The sequence below is a fragment of the Motacilla alba genome, chromosome 1, assembly GCF_015832195.1.
Source record: "Motacilla alba alba isolate MOTALB_02 chromosome 1, Motacilla_alba_V1.0_pri, whole genome shotgun sequence".
NCBI lineage: Eukaryota > Metazoa > Chordata > Aves > Passeriformes > Motacillidae > Motacilla > Motacilla alba.
In genome coordinates this window covers 13,623,542-13,639,619 of record NC_052016.1, presented here as the reverse complement: position 1 = coordinate 13,639,619, position 16,078 = coordinate 13,623,542, and the positions used below count along the sequence as shown (strand labels likewise).

The 16,078-nt window shown below is 44.6% G+C and overlaps 1 protein-coding gene across 12 annotated transcripts in view; it reads right to left on the bottom strand.

Annotated features, from left to right (window-relative positions):
- Positions 1 to 16,078, bottom strand: part of GJA8 (gap junction protein alpha 8) — a 53,064-nt gene that overhangs the window by 9,286 nt on the left and 27,700 nt on the right. For 5 of the 12 annotated variants that reach the window (XM_038144412.1, XM_038144421.1, XM_038144397.1 and 2 more), the window contains one exon: positions 2,899 to 3,076. The exons of 4 other annotated variants lie outside the window; for them this stretch is intronic. The gene's annotated coding sequence lies outside the window, so the exon portion shown is untranslated. Of the gene's footprint in view, positions 1 to 1,619; positions 1,765 to 2,898; positions 3,077 to 8,258; positions 8,523 to 16,078 lie in introns of those variants that run through there. 3 more of the 12 variants (XM_038144454.1, XM_038144463.1, XM_038144470.1) reach the window with 3 other exon arrangements.

The following is a 16,078-nucleotide window of genomic DNA, read 5'->3' as shown; positions in this document are numbered from 1 at the left end:
GCATTATAAAAAAAAATATTCCTAGGTTAGGGCTTCATCCTGCATATCCTGAACTTCCCACTATATAATTTCAGGCAAGGAAAGATTTATGAATGGGACAAATAGAGATGAAAGTTGTTTTGTATGGGTTGATTTACCACATCACAGCAGTCTGAAGTCTCTGAGGAATGTGGAATATTACAGTGGCCCAGAAAGACCAACTTGTAGAGCATGACAAGTGAAACAGGTAACATTATTCATAAAATAGCTGTTCACAGGGATCTAGAATTTCATCTCTTAGATACTACCTCCATCTATAGTTCCCTAAATGCAGACACATACACAAGCACTTGGAAAAGGAAGGTACAGTCAACAGCATGAAAATCTGAGTATCTAAACTTCCCTCCTCCTTCAGATACCACTGGGATATATTTGTAATGCCATATGTTATGACACACCAACGCATACCAGTCTGTTTCAACTACTCTGTGTACATAGTCACACACAGACAAACACACAAAATATTGAGAAGTCTATGGCTCAAGGGACTTTCACAAATTTTCAATTAAAAAAAATAAACACAAAAAAAAAGCCCACAAACTTATGAGGGCATTTTGTTAAGTAAGATGGACTCATATTCCTTGCCTTCAAACCTCACAATATTTTTACCCCAGACAGCAATGTTAGAAAATGAAGAACAGAACACAGTTCCTTCAGCTTGCACAAACACCTCGCATGCATAAGTGGCAAACATATAATTTAATCACCAAGGAAAATTGCTACTTTCTCAGTCATTAAAGTCATGTAAAGAAGTGTGTTAATGTCAGCGCTTACATTAACAAGTCTAGCAGAAGATTATGCTGTTTACATACATTATCTAAACTGATTTAAACATCCTCTTTCTGCAAATTCACAGAGCAAAGTACACTCCACAGTTACCAATCACATGCAACTCTGTAAAAAACATGACTATACGCAGTACAAGTTTCATTGTCCCCCAGGCACCGCGGTTACCTCCATCCCCTTCTCTCCCTATGAGTCACACTGATATCTACACTACCATTTGAGCATTTCCACTGCAGCCCTCAAGAGCGACATTCTAGGTGTGATAAACCTCATCACATGAAAACTCACTTCACAAGAGAAGGGAAAATGCTTCCTGTCTAACTCCATCACCCGTCTTGCTCGCAGCTCGCTACATTTGGCTAAGCCCTTCCTGAGATCCCTTCCAACTGGCCACGTTCTTCACAACTCTGCCATGCCCATCCCCTCTGTTTTCTGCAAGTGAAGTGGTTCGAGGTTGCTCAGTCAGTTCAACTGTGAGCAATGATATTGAGCGGAGGAATGAGGAGCAGCACGACCACTTTGAATGTCTGGGGTTCCTCCTGCAAGCAGCCAGCCCCTCCGGCCTCAAAAAAAGGGGTAAGCGAGGTGTTTAGGTAGCCGCCTTTCCCCTGAAATTGCCTGTCACGAGGAAAGAGCAGGACTCTGCCCAAGCCCACTCAGAGCCAACAGATTGGTGTTCTGGACTCTCCTGGGCTGGCTGCAGACCCCCACCCTGTGCTCCCCGATGTCGCCGCCTGCGCACGCTACCGGCGAAAGAGGCCGAACAGGTTAAGGGTGTTGAGCAAGCAACTTGCCGCTGTCAGAGGCTCCACCGAAGAAATGTGTCCCCCTCCTCTCTTGGCACTCTGCAGGGAAGAGTGAACTTTTGTCTCTCTTCTTCCCTACCCTAAAAGCCCCAATCTTGTCGCACGACTGAGCAGATATGACTGAATTGGCTCTGATGGTGGGTTTTAGTTGCCCTGCAATATTTAAGCTCCGAGCCAGACGGCTTTATGAAGTGAGTGACAGTCAGTGACGTGGGGAACAATAGGGAGAAAAAAATAGAGAGGGAGGCAGAGACACATAGAGGAGAGTCCACTGAACATGAAAAAGCAGAGGGGGGAGAGGAACAGGCAGCAGGCAGTGAAAACCTAATACATGCATAAATGGGAGTTTGCTCAGTTAAGCAGGGACCAAAGCACCTCTGCAGTTCCACTGTGGTTCAGCACAGCTCAGTGTGTGTCCACACTCACTGCTCTTTAGGTGTTGTGGTGTGGCAGGTGAAAAGGGAACGCCAACATCTCTGATAGTGGCAGCATTAATTGAATTAGTTTGTTACCCTACGCCCGACTCTGACAAGTTTCATTACTGATTTTCAGGCAGATACTGAAGTACTGGGTTTGTGTTTGGCATAATCAGATACTTTGGTCTGCTCTTTAAGATCTTTTACCTGGAAAAAGCAGCACAATGGGAAATCAAGATTATCAGTCAATATTAATCAAAGCTGAGAAAGACCAATTTTACAGCCTCAGCTCTCAGTGTCTCAGCTCTGCTTATTTTTTCCTCCAAGTGCATCTTGCATGTGCACATGCGTAAAGAATGTCTAAACCAAACTGTTTTGTTAAGGACCATAGCTAAATTCCAGCAGCCCAGCACACAGGAATGTTACCCCAGGCAGACTTGCCTGCCACCAGCCACCTGCAAAAATGCTGGAGAGGTCGGAGAAGGGAGGAACCACAGGCTCAGTAATGCATTCACAAATACAACTAAATGCCCTGAGAGTTTTAATTACAAGTCAAAGGCTATAACCTTACTTTGAGGTATGGTTTTGTAGTCTTTCTGGAGGCATTGCTCAGAATGTGCTCTTGGTGCTCAGCTCTGAAGAAAAAGAGGATTACTGGAAGCAAGATTTGCTAAACAGTGATACAGATGCCAGGCTTATAAAATGATGAAGCAGCAAGTACCTCTCCACTCTCTTTATGCAAACTCAGCACTGAATTTAATTTCCCAGAATGGCATTGGGAGACACTCTGTCTCCAGAACTGCTGTAATTTGAATGAGATATTAAAACACGAGGGACACAAAATTTTGTACCTTCAAACCAACAGTTTCAGGCCACTCTTCTGTATTTCTGGGCATTTGTGTCCATGTAAGTTCAGAGCTTCATCTCAGGAGTTGTCTTCCCAAACAGTTTTTAGGCTGATTTGCTGAGCTCCAAGGTCCAAAGCACAACTGGAGGCAGAGATGTTTTTCAAACTGGATTTCAAAAGAGCTAAAACATGAGCGATGGAAAAGAGTCATATTTTGCAAGAGGGAACCAGTCTGGAGACACAAAAGAAAAATCACCCTCAATGTATGTAGTCGGACTCAAAGTCATATTCTGAACACCTTAAGAAATCACTCTCCTAAATAGGGAAGCAGTAGAAGAACATTTTTTTTAGCCCAATGCTACATAAAGCATGGGAACTGCCTTCCTGGAAAGAGGACACACGGTTGGAAAATTCACAAGTCCCAAGAACACGACACGAATAAGAAAAGGCATGGCTGGATAAATGAGAGGAGCAAGGAGAGTAAGGAGGAAGAAAGAACACCTTTGTTGTTTAGTTTTGCTATATACTACTGAGATAAACTAGTATCAATGCATGAGTGAGTGATCATCACTGCCACCCTCAACCCCTCTCTGGGAAGCATTAAGAGAGGAAGAACTAAACAGTACCACCGGCATCCAGCACTTTTTAGAGAGTGTCTACAGGCTGGTGCATCACAGAGGGCAGGTGATTCAGATGTTAAACTTGCCTATTCCTTTTCAAACCAAAACTGTATTTTTGGAAAACTCAGCTCTAGCTGAATGTGCACATCCCCTTCTAGGCCTTTTCTCTCTAATATAATGAGCCAAGCCCCAAATCTGGTATGTAACTACATGGCTGTAATCCTTCTCTAAATTACATCCAGCTACTGTCAGAGACCTTTCCCATTAACCTTCTATCTGCCTTTTGCTAACACTATCCAAATATCAAACATTGTCTCACAAGTTGCAGAACAGCTTGCAATATGCAACTGATGCAGAAATTACATTCAAATCTGTGATTATTTGGTCTGTGTTACCTTCATCCGAATGATCAGGGCTGACTTTCTTTGGTATCACAGAGTGCAGAGACTTTGGCATGGGGCGCACACAGTTTTGCAGGACATTTCTGGTTTGTGGAAAACCACAGAGTCCCTCCATCTGGAGGCTTTTTCTGAAAGCACCACTGAGCTCTGGGTCAGGTTCTCCAGCTCACAAGGGCCTCCTCCCTCTGAAGAAAAGGGTCTAAATGAAAAGGAAGCTGGGCAGTGAGGAATTACTGTTGTACTGGGGCTATGCAGAGAAGTGGTTGTTTGAGATGGGCATGAAGAGAAGGCAGAGCATGAGAAGAGCAAGAAGGAGACTTGATTCTCTTAAGCACCAGGGTGATGCTGGAAGTCAGGGCTACCTTTGTAGCATGAAAGTAGTGGCTGTGAAAGAAAGGAGTAGAGACCATAAAAGCAAAGACCGAGAAGACTGGACCTCACGTGAAGCATGTGACAATCACTGAGTCTACAAAAGGACTGCAGCACTGACAGTGCCAGACTGAGAAGGGCAAACACTTTCAACCTGTGTACCTTGGTATGTATGTTCTCATTAGGCAACCTGTAGATGTGCTGAGTACTTTCATCCCCAAAAACCAGTGCTAAAAATAGTACCAGCTAGTGAAAGTAACACTGTTAACTCACAGTGGCTTTTCCTTGCCTTTGGGACTTTTCTTGCGTTCAAAGAATCATGGGCATCTCCTACACTTTTCAAATACTATTTTCCTTTGGAAGGAAGCTTGCCTCATTGCTAACTTCTCAACCTTTATCTGCTTTGAGGCTGGTGACTGAGCTTCTGTCCCTGGCACCACTGAGTCTGTGAAGTCTCCACTGCAACTCAGCCTTTTGCTCAGAGACTAGGAGGTCACTTGGGGAATGTGGGATTTTTCATTCCAAACGGATTTCCAACACAGACATGATGTCAGGACAAGGCAGGGCCATGCTATTGAACAGCTCTGTTCATGCATGATAGCAGATTGTGCAATTATATAGTGCACAACCCTGGATAACGATACCCCTCCCTCAAACAAAGTTATCTTCTGGGGATCTGCTTAGCTAGGAAGTGGCACACGCTTCCTGTTCTTCTGCTGAGCACACCAACCTCTCCCTTGTGGCTGAGGCTGAACACTGGGCATGTTCAGCCTCCCTACAAGAAGCTGGGACCTTCACCCAGCAGCATCCTTTGCCAGACAGTCACCCAGCTCTCTAGGAACATGTGTCCTTGTCCATCCCAGAGCCACAGTGATCTATCCTCTCATTACCAGGATCAGCCTCCCAGATTTTATCATCTCTCTGCCACCTACTGGTCTCAGAAATCATGTAAAAGTGTAGCCAGCCCTGGACAAATCTTTAAGCAGACCTTACCATGTCCCTGCAAGCCTGGCAAATGTAACTGCCTGCATTTTTAGGGCCAGGCTCCCAGATATTTCCAGGACTCTCTCCAGGCACCAGGTGGATATGAATTGCTGGGGAATATATTTTGCTAGGGAGGTGCAAGCAAACCATAAAGAAAAGGGAGGGAGGAAGATATAAAGCATCAAGGAAGAAGAAAATTGGGCAAGTATGTAACAGGAGGGCAGGAACACAGGAGAGGTGAAGATAGGGCTGGGTTGTGCTGAGCCTCTAGCAGAGGATGAATACTTATGGGAAACCTGTTTTTAATTTAAGGGATGGAACCAAACTAGACAATTAATAAAGATAAGCAGGGCAAAAGTAGAATGTCTTTCAATATCTGTTAAATGCAGTTCTTCTCTGAAAATTACTGTTCTAGGAGGACCTGGGGAATTACAGGCCAGTCAGCCTAACTGTGATACCTAGAGAGATATGGAACCAATTATGAAACAATCAATTTATAAGCAGCTAAAGAACAATAAGCTGATAAGAAACAACCAGTGGGGAATTTTGAAGAACAAATCATGTCAAACCAAGCTAATTTCCTTCTTTGACTAACAGGCCTGGTAGATGAGGAGGAAAGGGTAGGATTTCAGTGAACACTTAGAAAATATCTAGATTACAGGCTCCCAGGGCAGCAAGCAGAGTCACCGTGCAGAAGTTACACAGGTTGAAGTACCATAATCAAGGGTAATTATCAGGGCTTCACTTTTCTAGCTGAGAGAATTGTGTCCCTGAAGTTCTGCCTCCAGCGCTGTGCAGTATTTCCTTGAGTGTCTTGGACAACAGACTAGAGGACAAAAGGAAGAGGATGACAGCTGGGCTGGGGGTCAGCAGTCCCTCCTGAAGGCAGGAGGCTGAAGTGATTGGAATTTGAGAGGAATGTGAGACACGGGGGAGCTAGGCTGCCTCTGCAGAGGTGACTGCACCAAGGTCCACCTCAGGAAAGGTGGCTGCACAGACACCAGGCGTGCTGCTCCAAACTCAATTGTGACCAGTCCAGCAGAGAGAGCTCGCGTGGGACCCAATGTGTGTCTGTTAAGTGAGAGCCCACAGAAGAGGGGAAATCTCATTCTGAGGTGCTTTAGTGCAGATTTTGTGTATAAGGCAACAGAAGAAATTATTTTGTGCATTTACTTGACACTGCTGAGCTCCCAGCAGGAACAGTGTGTCCACTCCCAGGCACTACATTTTACAGGAGATGCAGACAAGTTGGAGAAAGTCCAAATCAGAACAGCAAAATGATAAGAGAGGTGGAAAAAAGCCCATGACTTATAAGGAATGGATAAAATAATTGAGTTTGTTTTCTCTAGGAAAAGAACAACGGGAGGGGAGGCATGATAACAGTCTTCCAGCACATAAACATTTGTTATAATGGGTGGAGAGACTAAACAGTTGTCCTCTACATTCACCAAAAGTAGAAGAGGAAATAATCAGCTTAATTTGCAATAAAAATGATATAGCTAAACATTAGAAAAACACTTTGCAATGGCAAGAATAGCAAAGCACAGCAGCACACTGCTTGGGGAGACTGTAGAATCACAGGAGGTTTTTATGAAGAGGTAAACAAACATCTGTTAAGGATGATCTTAACCTCATAAGCAGAAAAACAAGCAGGGGGAGAGGGAGGCTTTCTAAGGCTCTATGGTTTTGGGTAGGACCAAAGACCTGGAGAAACCCCAGAGAAATATTTTCGGTTGAAAAACACAAAAAAGGAAAAATAGTATCTTGCCACCAGCTGCGAAAACCCACCCGGGGGTTACACCAGCCCAGACCTGGGAGCAGGCTGGCTGTGCCGGCAAGGAACTCCACTCGAGTTAACTATCTCCTCAGGAGTGGGGCTAATTAGCTGGGGCAGTGAGAAGCACGGTGGTGCTGTCCTGCTTCCCGCTGCTCAGCCCAGCTAGCCCTGCGAGGAGGGCTGCCCCCAGGACACCTTCAGCGCATTCACAAACATGTTTTGAACGTGCTGAAGATTTAGAGGTGGTTGCTGCCCATAACCCCATTTCAACCAATTTGCTGTTTTGTCGCCCAGCCCAGCTTTTCCCAGAGGGGCTGATTTGAGCCCGCACCTTGTCCCGGTGCAGCGGCAGCGGCGGCTCCCGCAGCCCGGGCCGCTAGCGGGCGGTGTCTTCTCATCCCTGTGTCCGCACCGAGGGATGCTGCAGCGCCACGGACACGCTGAGCCTTCTGGCTACACCCCACCTTCCTCTTCACTCACTTCTTAAACTTCATCTGCAGATACAAAGCTAAGCACGGCAAACGCAGGAAAGTTGTATGATGAGAGGTTGTATGAGAGGTGATGCTGTAATGACTATTTTGAATATGTTATTTGGTTTTTTTTTTTACTTTTACAATGGTTAAACAGATGGAGTTAAACTGGCATGAAGATCCTTTTGATGTCTCTAATTTTACCCATAGACTTAGTGTAAACTTTGGTGTCAAAGCACCTTTTTTACTAGTAAGATCTGTACTTTCACCTGAACCTGCATCCCTTTTCCAGCAAATATTTCATAGGTATACCAGCTGACCTGCATGATTTTCCTTTTAACAATAACATGGTTAATAATAGAAACGTCACTAAAATTATATCAATAGTAAAAATTCATTACAAGTACAAAGGACAAGTAAGGCAAACGAGATGAATTCTCATGTGTCAAAGGTAGGCGCTGTGCTACTGCAGCAGCACCAGGAAGAGAAGAGTACTCCTTTAGACACATTTCATGGATCAGCATAATTTCACTTAAAACCTGACCAGACTATTTCTGGAAGCACAGACCTTTACAGGAGTGTGTTGGTTAGAAATTCTAAGTTCTTAAAGCATCTGCAGTGTCATTTCTGAAGAGCAGCACTGGGACAGGGCCCAGAGCTCATAGGTAAATTGTTAAACATGCATTATGCAGCCATCATAGACAAAATGCCTTTCCCTAGGTCCCCATATAACCTCCTCTTACCTGTCCCTTTGTCTGTCCCTCTGGTCACAGAGGTGGAGCACATCACTGAGAAAAATATAAAAACACAGGCATGCTGCATTCTTAAGTGGTCCATGGACTCAAATTTCTCTCAGCATATATTTGAGGTTATGGCCCTTCCACCAGTGCTGAGATCCTCAGGAGAGGAGCAGAGGAACTGCTATCAGGAACTGTGAGCTGTCAGGCCAGCCAGGGAACATGTTGCTTACAGCCAATCTGGGCTATGTGAAGTGGATCCAGGGAAAGCAGTGACAAGTACCTGATAATACTTCTGGTAATTAATTGCCCCAGGCCTGCCAGTAAAAGAGGAGCTAATAATATCTCCCAGCCTCTTGAGGGGATCTCCATATGTTTGTTTTATCAAGACTTTTTGTGCAATCTCTTAACATTCCCAGTCAGAAGGAGCTAGAAGGGACAAAGCTTCTGAAAGATGGGAACAAGTCTGTATGTCTGGAAGCATCCCATGTTACCTCACTGTCCATGGGGGTTTTTGCCTTCCAGGTTTTGATGGGGGTTCATTCCCTACACCTTTCTCACTTCTTCTGGGCTCTTCTCACACCACCAAGGCCTGCCTTGCTGAGTGGTAGGCTCAGGACTCTCAGGAGCGTTGTCACCACCCACTCTCCACCTTTATCTCCCTGCCTTCATTTCCACACCACGGAACCACACAGTGGAGATGTGCTCTGCAGGATGTGAAGGTGGCCCAGGAGAGCCCACCAGCAGGCCAGGCAGGGATGGGGATGGCAGAGCAGGCCATTATCTCTTCTTCCCATCCCAAGAGATGTGCATACCTGCTGTGCACTTTGGCTGACCTCAGCTTCCCATTTCCCAGAGCAGAGTGTGTTCCCAGCCTCTCTGGGGAGGACATCCGTGGGGATGGTTCCTGTTTCCCTGCCCTTTCAGTCTTCCTGAGCCTGATATGATTGTTTCTTTGGGCACAGTGTAAAAGATGCCAGCAAGGAACGGAAGCCTCTCATGCCTCAGCAATTCATTAAGAAGTAAAGGAGGTTATTGAACTTGGAAGCTGTTGAGCCACTCATTCTCATTTCCTGATCAAGAAGACAACCTGCCCATCATTCACCCAGAGGTGTTCAGCATTCGTTGAGACAATTTGGCTTCAAACTAATAAACAGCCAGATGGAGGGAGTCAAGGATTATCTACATACAGAGCTGCCAGAAAACATAGGTGGGAGAGCCAAAGGGCTTCTCCAGTTTGGAGAGGCCTGGAGATGTTTTTCTTCATTATTTCCAGCAAGCTTCAATCCCTTGCAGCCCTGTTAGTGCTCAGTGAATATGATATTCTTAGGAGGAATATGGTTTAAAGCATGTTGGGATCCTCTTAAAAGAAGCAGGAAGACTCTCTGGGGGTCCCCTGTCCTGTGTGAAACCTGGCAGAATTTTAAGGAGCTACTTCTGTGTCAAACTTCTAAATCCCACCTTGGCACAGCAACTGTAGAATATTCTTCCACATGCCCTGAATTATGAGGCCCCATTCTTGTCTGATTGAGAAACACCATCCCAGTGAATGCAGCTATTACAGGTAGCTCCTCAGCAAAATGTAGGCATGTTTTCTAATGGGCTGTGTCTCTCCAGTCCCCAAAGCTCTGAAACAAGGACATGAGCTCTGATATTTCTTCTGTTCGCCCCCCTGCTTTGGCCCAGGGTGCAGCAGGTTTGGTGGGTTTCTACTCTCCCTGAGCAGTGCTGAGTTGATGCAGCTGCAGCCCTGAGTCTGCCTTCCAAAAGCATGCCCTCCTTTACAGGAACACAATATTGAAGTCAAGTCCATTCCAGTACATCCTCTTTAGCTGCATATAATTGTGGCATTCCTTTCCAGTTCATATTCATCAAGGCTGTGCCTGCCCAGGGGACTACAGCTGTAAGACATTGCAATAAATGCTGGCATGGTTTGTAAGACAATATTAAAATCAATAGGTATAGCCCTGAGACAGACTGAATGGGGCAAGAATAAAAGTACTTGCTGGCTTGTTTGTGACTTTGAATCACAATTTCCTAGTTATGAACATTCAATATTTGTGTGTTGGTGCTCCAGTAACAGGATTGATGATTCGGATGGATAACCAAGAAATACTGGAATATGGCAGCACTGGTTACTCAAGCACTCACCAAAGAAAAAAATTAAGTTATTGCTTAGCTTAACACATGGCAATGTTGCTGACTCAATAAACAGCCTTGGGGATCTTTAAATGTTCTTAACATCTTCCTCATTTGGCAAACTTTAAATCCAAATAGAACAAAACTTGTATTTCCCTTATCAGGATGGGTAAAGTGATGGCAGAAATGAGAGGCTGGTAGCAAGTTCAATGATCCCCAGCTCGCTGCACTCTTATATGAAAGAGGGAGCTCCAAACTGGTAACACAATGCTTTAAAAGATATGTTGCTTTATAAAGTCCTGTTTCCCAGCCCTGAAGAGAATTCTGGGCTAAATAAACACAAAGAAAGTCTTTAAATACTAAATTATAAATAATCACTAGTAACTGCTTAAAAATCATTTACGAGGCACCAAAAATACATAACTCCCCAGTAAAGAAAGAATAGTGCAACTGAAAAAACACAAACTGATGTAAAATTGAAATGAGGCAGCTTAAAGTAAGTGAGGTATGCTTGTTACACATGTAACAAGCAGTAGGAGAGAAGCTGAACATAAATTAGAAGATAAGAATTATAAAAAAAACGATGGAGGTGAAAGGGGGGAAAAAGACTGACAAAGGTCTTTTTTTAAAAAGTAAATTAAGACCAGAATGAGTCTGACTCATAGTATTGATCTGTTATCAGATGGAAATCTTAGATTATTCAATAACAATGCAGAGAACAACAAAAGAAATCAATAAATACTCCTATCCCACTGCTGCGAGGAAAGAAAGTAGTTGATGAAGACCTTGGTAATGACATGTCTATTCCTGTAGTACCTCAGAGGAGTTAAATACCACCTACTAAACCAGGCATTCTAAATCACCAGGACTAGGTACCTGGCATTGAAAATTTCTAACTTTCTTTAGTTTTGGGGGGGTTTTTTTCATAAGCTGCATACATAATTCCATTATTATGTTAATCTTCTGTACTTCTTGGTGCAATGGGTAAGTCCTGGAGGAGATGAAAAAATCCCATAATCTGGCATTTTGTAAAGACCATGTAGAAGGGCATAAATATTTTATAATTATCTCATAATTACTCACAGGTAACTACAGACCTTTGACAGATCTTAGACTTGAATTAAGTAATGAAGTGGCTAACAAAGAACACAGGGAATAAAAAGAGGGAAATATAACTAGGGGCAACCAACACAGGTTTATAGAAAATTCACCCCCACTGAACTTTGTTCTACTTTTCTCTGAGGAAATTGCATGTACAGTTGTTAAATATAACAAAGCTGGTACAATATACTTGAGATCCTGGAAGGCAGTTTCCTTTCTATCATGTGGCACTATGATTAAAGAACTTGCTTGGCATAAAAATAAGACAGCAGTCATTAAACAGACTATAAATGACCTATCAGACTGGTTCCAAAACACAATTGAGAACTAGAAGTGATTGGGGTTTTTTTTGCAGTATGTTTGTACCAAGATCCTGGAGGGTGTTTGGCATCAGGATATTTTTAGTAATCAATAATCTGGAAGAAAACATCAAACATTTTACAAAAGTCACCAAGTCCTGGAGAGGGATCATGAAAAAGGGGACTGCAGATCTAGAGCACACCTGATGGCTCAGAGGGTTGGACAAACAGAGTGGGTTTGCTTTAGCACAGGGAAGGGAAGTGCAGTTCCTGCCCTTCTGCGGGGAAACCAGCTGTAGCTCTGCTGTGGAGAACTTTGTCCCAGGAAGCAGTGACTTCCTAGAGGACTCTGAGCTCCAGGCAGCTGAGGAGCTACATGAACTCCCACTGCACATCTTAGGCTTGGCACGTAGAGGGAAGGTGGACACATCTCCTTCCTGCCTGGTTTATCTTCCAATTTGGAAGCCCTCTGCTGTCTAAAGATCCCATTTTGTGCTCTCCATGAGCCCTAATTCATCAAATTAGAAAAATTGTGCCTATTTTCTGGTTCAAAAGCCAGTTTATTTTAATGACTGCCTGCCAGCTTGAATGAAGAAGGTGTCAAGGAACCCCCAAGAAGTGTCTTCTTACCTCATACTGATCACATGAGATTGCAGATCTACACATGGGCTGCTGGTATGTAATTTTAAGGGCTCAAATCTGCTCATCTCCAGTCCACCTCCCAAAAATAATTTAAGATTTGTGAGGTAGCCCAGAAAGCAGAGTCACAAGTGGTGAAGTGCTGCATCATCCTGAGGATTCTTACACAGCATGAGGGTGCCAGTAACCTCCTGTTTGGTACTGCACCGTTTCAACTCCATTGGAGCACAAACACCAATCCTGGTGTGACAAACCTAATGTAGGCTGATGAACCTACAAAGACTTCTGAACAGCCTGGAGACAGACACTTGCATGAACAAGTGTCTTGCATCTCCCTGATGCCAAAGACCAGTCAATGATGAAGCTCAGATGTCAACCACCACATTGTTCTGCAAACTAGTCCAGTGCTGAATGGAATGTCAAAGCATGGAAAACATGGATGCCTTCGAAACATCAGTCCTGGAAAAACCAAAGTCTGCCAAAGAATTTAAGGAAAGGCTCTTTGTTTAAGAAAAGGATGCCTGAGCTTGTCTGGGCAGAAGGGTCTCATTCATGGAACAACAGAACAAAATAAACAATATAGGATTTCTCCTAGTGCAGGGAAGAGGGCTGGCTGAGGCTGAGACTTCTAGAGGCAGCATTTAATCTACAATGTATTCTTAGAGAAGCTAGAGCTTCTGTAGACTGCCATGAAAGGAGATCTCTGAAACTGCCAAGAGACTCTGATGATCCAGGCCCAACTCTCCCTTTAAGGCAAGGTATTTAACAGTGACAAAAGTAAAGATGGTTGGAGGCAGAGCATTCATCCCTGGCCCATGGAAACCACTGCCATAGGCTGAGCCTGAGCCCTGAAGGACTGCATTTACTTATCCAAGAGGTTTCAACAGCTGTGTTTGCTACAGAGAGGGGAATGGGCTTCTTGGGAAGGATTTCCATCCGGGCAGCAAAGTCCCCAAGCAGCAGGGACAGAGTGTTCTTAATGACTCATTAACTCGGCTGTTTAGCACAGCAATAAGCCCTGGATAAGGAAAGAGCCAAGAGCAGCCCTGATTGCCAGAGAGGGGTGGGGTAGAGCAGAGGTCCCTGCTGCAGGTCCTGACAAAACCTTTCGCCTTTACTCCTCACAACCAGATCTCCACCTCGGTGGCACCACGAGCACAGCCCATTCTGTTACCACTGGGAACAAAACCAGGGAATGGGGCCGTGGCATATTTCTGGCAAGAACCATCAAGGCCAAAAGCTGCAAGGCCTGGAGAAAGTCTCCTGGGGCCCTCTGTGCGAGCAGAGCCGTCCTGACGGTGTGCTGGCGTGCAGTGATAACATTGTGTGCCGAGGTTGGCACACAGTCCAGGTGAAGTCACAGGAGGAAAAAGCTTCCCACCCCGCACAGCCTCGGCAGTCACATCCACAGATCCTCACACGCCCCACCCAGCCAGCCCTGCTGCCCTGCCTGGCTTTCCTCCGCTGCCCTGGGCTAGGGCTGGCTCTCAAGTGGCCATTGTGTTTCCTAGGAAGTTCTGTCACTGTTACAGCATGCTGTGTGCAAAGGCTCAGAGCCTCTGCTGGCACCTCTTGATGCTGTCCCAGCCTCCACCTGCATCAACACCCATCCTTCTCCTGCTCTCAGACCTCATTTCTAATGGCACATTGCACCTCTGATTGTTCCAGAGGCACAGGCTCGGCCTCTGACAAAGTTTAAGTCTGGGGGGATTAAGGTAAGAAATAAAGCAAAACCTGGCTTCATGGGAATATATCTTTTCCACCAAAAAAATAAAATAAGATGTTCATTGAGGTAGCAGAAGGAAAAACTCATTCTAGTTTGGCTAAGAAATACAAGAGAGCAACAAGGTTTAAAGTTTGAAATGGATGACAGGGCCATAGATGATGGGATGTAAAAGGAATGCCTTGATTTGGCTAGAAGAGAATTAAAGCACTATTGATAGATAACAATTAGTCATCACTGACCACTTCACTGAGCACGAATGAAGCTTCATTTACTTTGGGATATCAGTGCAACATTATCCAATAAAAAGGTGAAGCAAACACTGGTGAGTGTTTGGAGGGCAGGGTGAAAAGGAGCAATGCCTGGGCTGAGAGGGGATGCCTTTGCCTCTTGCCCTGAGGTCCCAGTTCTCAACCCCAGAGCTGCCAACAGCTGTGAGCCAACATCGGACTGGAGTGCCAGAAAGAAGTGGCATGATCATCCAGACCCACATCTTCACAAACTGCGTCAAAAAACTTGGCAGAAATCCTTCCCATCTCTACAAGGGTCCACTTTCTGACAAGAATTCAGTCACAACTTTAAAGCCTTGTGGGAAGGATCCTCCAAAAGCCTCACTGAGCTTTTCTAGTGGTTAATTACAGATGATGTTTAAAAATAGTGGTTTTTCTCACAACATTTTTGGGGTTTTTTAGATTCAGTTTCACATTCCTGGTTTTGGGTCTTAGTGCCCCTCAGTCTGCTAGACCACAGGAAGTTTTTCTCCTTGTAGGTATATCTAGACCCTGAAAAAAGTTAGCCTTCAGCTTTCCCTTTTCACCCCGCCTCTTCAACCTCTTTTACTGGAAGGCACACTTCCAATTCTTTAACACCCTCAGGCATTGTCCCTGAAACCTCTTCCATCCAGGAATTGCCAACAAAAGCACTGAACAGAGTACATGGGAAGTGACATGTTAGTGCTAAATCACACACACAGACACACTCAGCCCTTCCTAGAACCATTCAGTTTGAGGTTATTTACTGAAATCTGCGTGAGTTCCCCCAGCTACAGCATCCTCCTGGAATTCTGTAGTCAGCCAGTGAGCTGCACCAGCCCCCAGTCCTTCCCAAGACAAACTTGCCAGCTGATAAATGTAGCCTGTATTCCTCATTCTTTGACATGTGACTTGCAGCAGCTAATGTTATGCTTGGCCCCATCCTTCTGAGTCATCTAGACTACTGCAGTAATGTTTTTTTGGTTTGTGGTTGGGATTTTTTTTTTTTTTTTTTTGCAGATCACTGATTTTTGAGTCATTCCTACCGATCAGTTACTATCTTGCTGTCTTGCTCAAGAGCATTGAGCCACAAATGACCAGCTTTCCAATGTTTACTCCTCCTTACAACTACACATCTCCACCCATTTGGAGCACTGATGGGTTTCCCGTAAAGTCCTAACATCTGCACTGCAAAAAAACAGCAACAACAAAACTCTCTAGAAGCACTGTAGCAGCACCACCTATTCTGCCTCAGCCTACCTCCTGTAATTTGACTCTCAGAGCTTTAAGTAAAGTCAACATCTGATGAGTGTTTCTGTAGAGCCTACCACCAAACAGGACCCTAATGAAGAAGGTTTTCCCCTCTCTGGCTGGGACAAAAACAAGCTTAAGCACACTCTCAGCTCCATCCTGTGTCAGAAAAAACCAGCCTCAATGCACACTGAAATACAGGATTTCCACAGGACTGGGCACCAGGGAGATGCATGACCTGCAACAGAGGAGGTGAATCAGGAGGTTAGACAGTCACAGTTTTCTTTATAATGTTGTATACCCAAACCTCTTCTCACATCATCTTTTCAGTTGTTAAATACACAAATATGGGATTACATTTCCATGCCTGGTTGCCTCAGGGGCTATATACAAATTACAAATAAGCAAATATATGGATTCCTT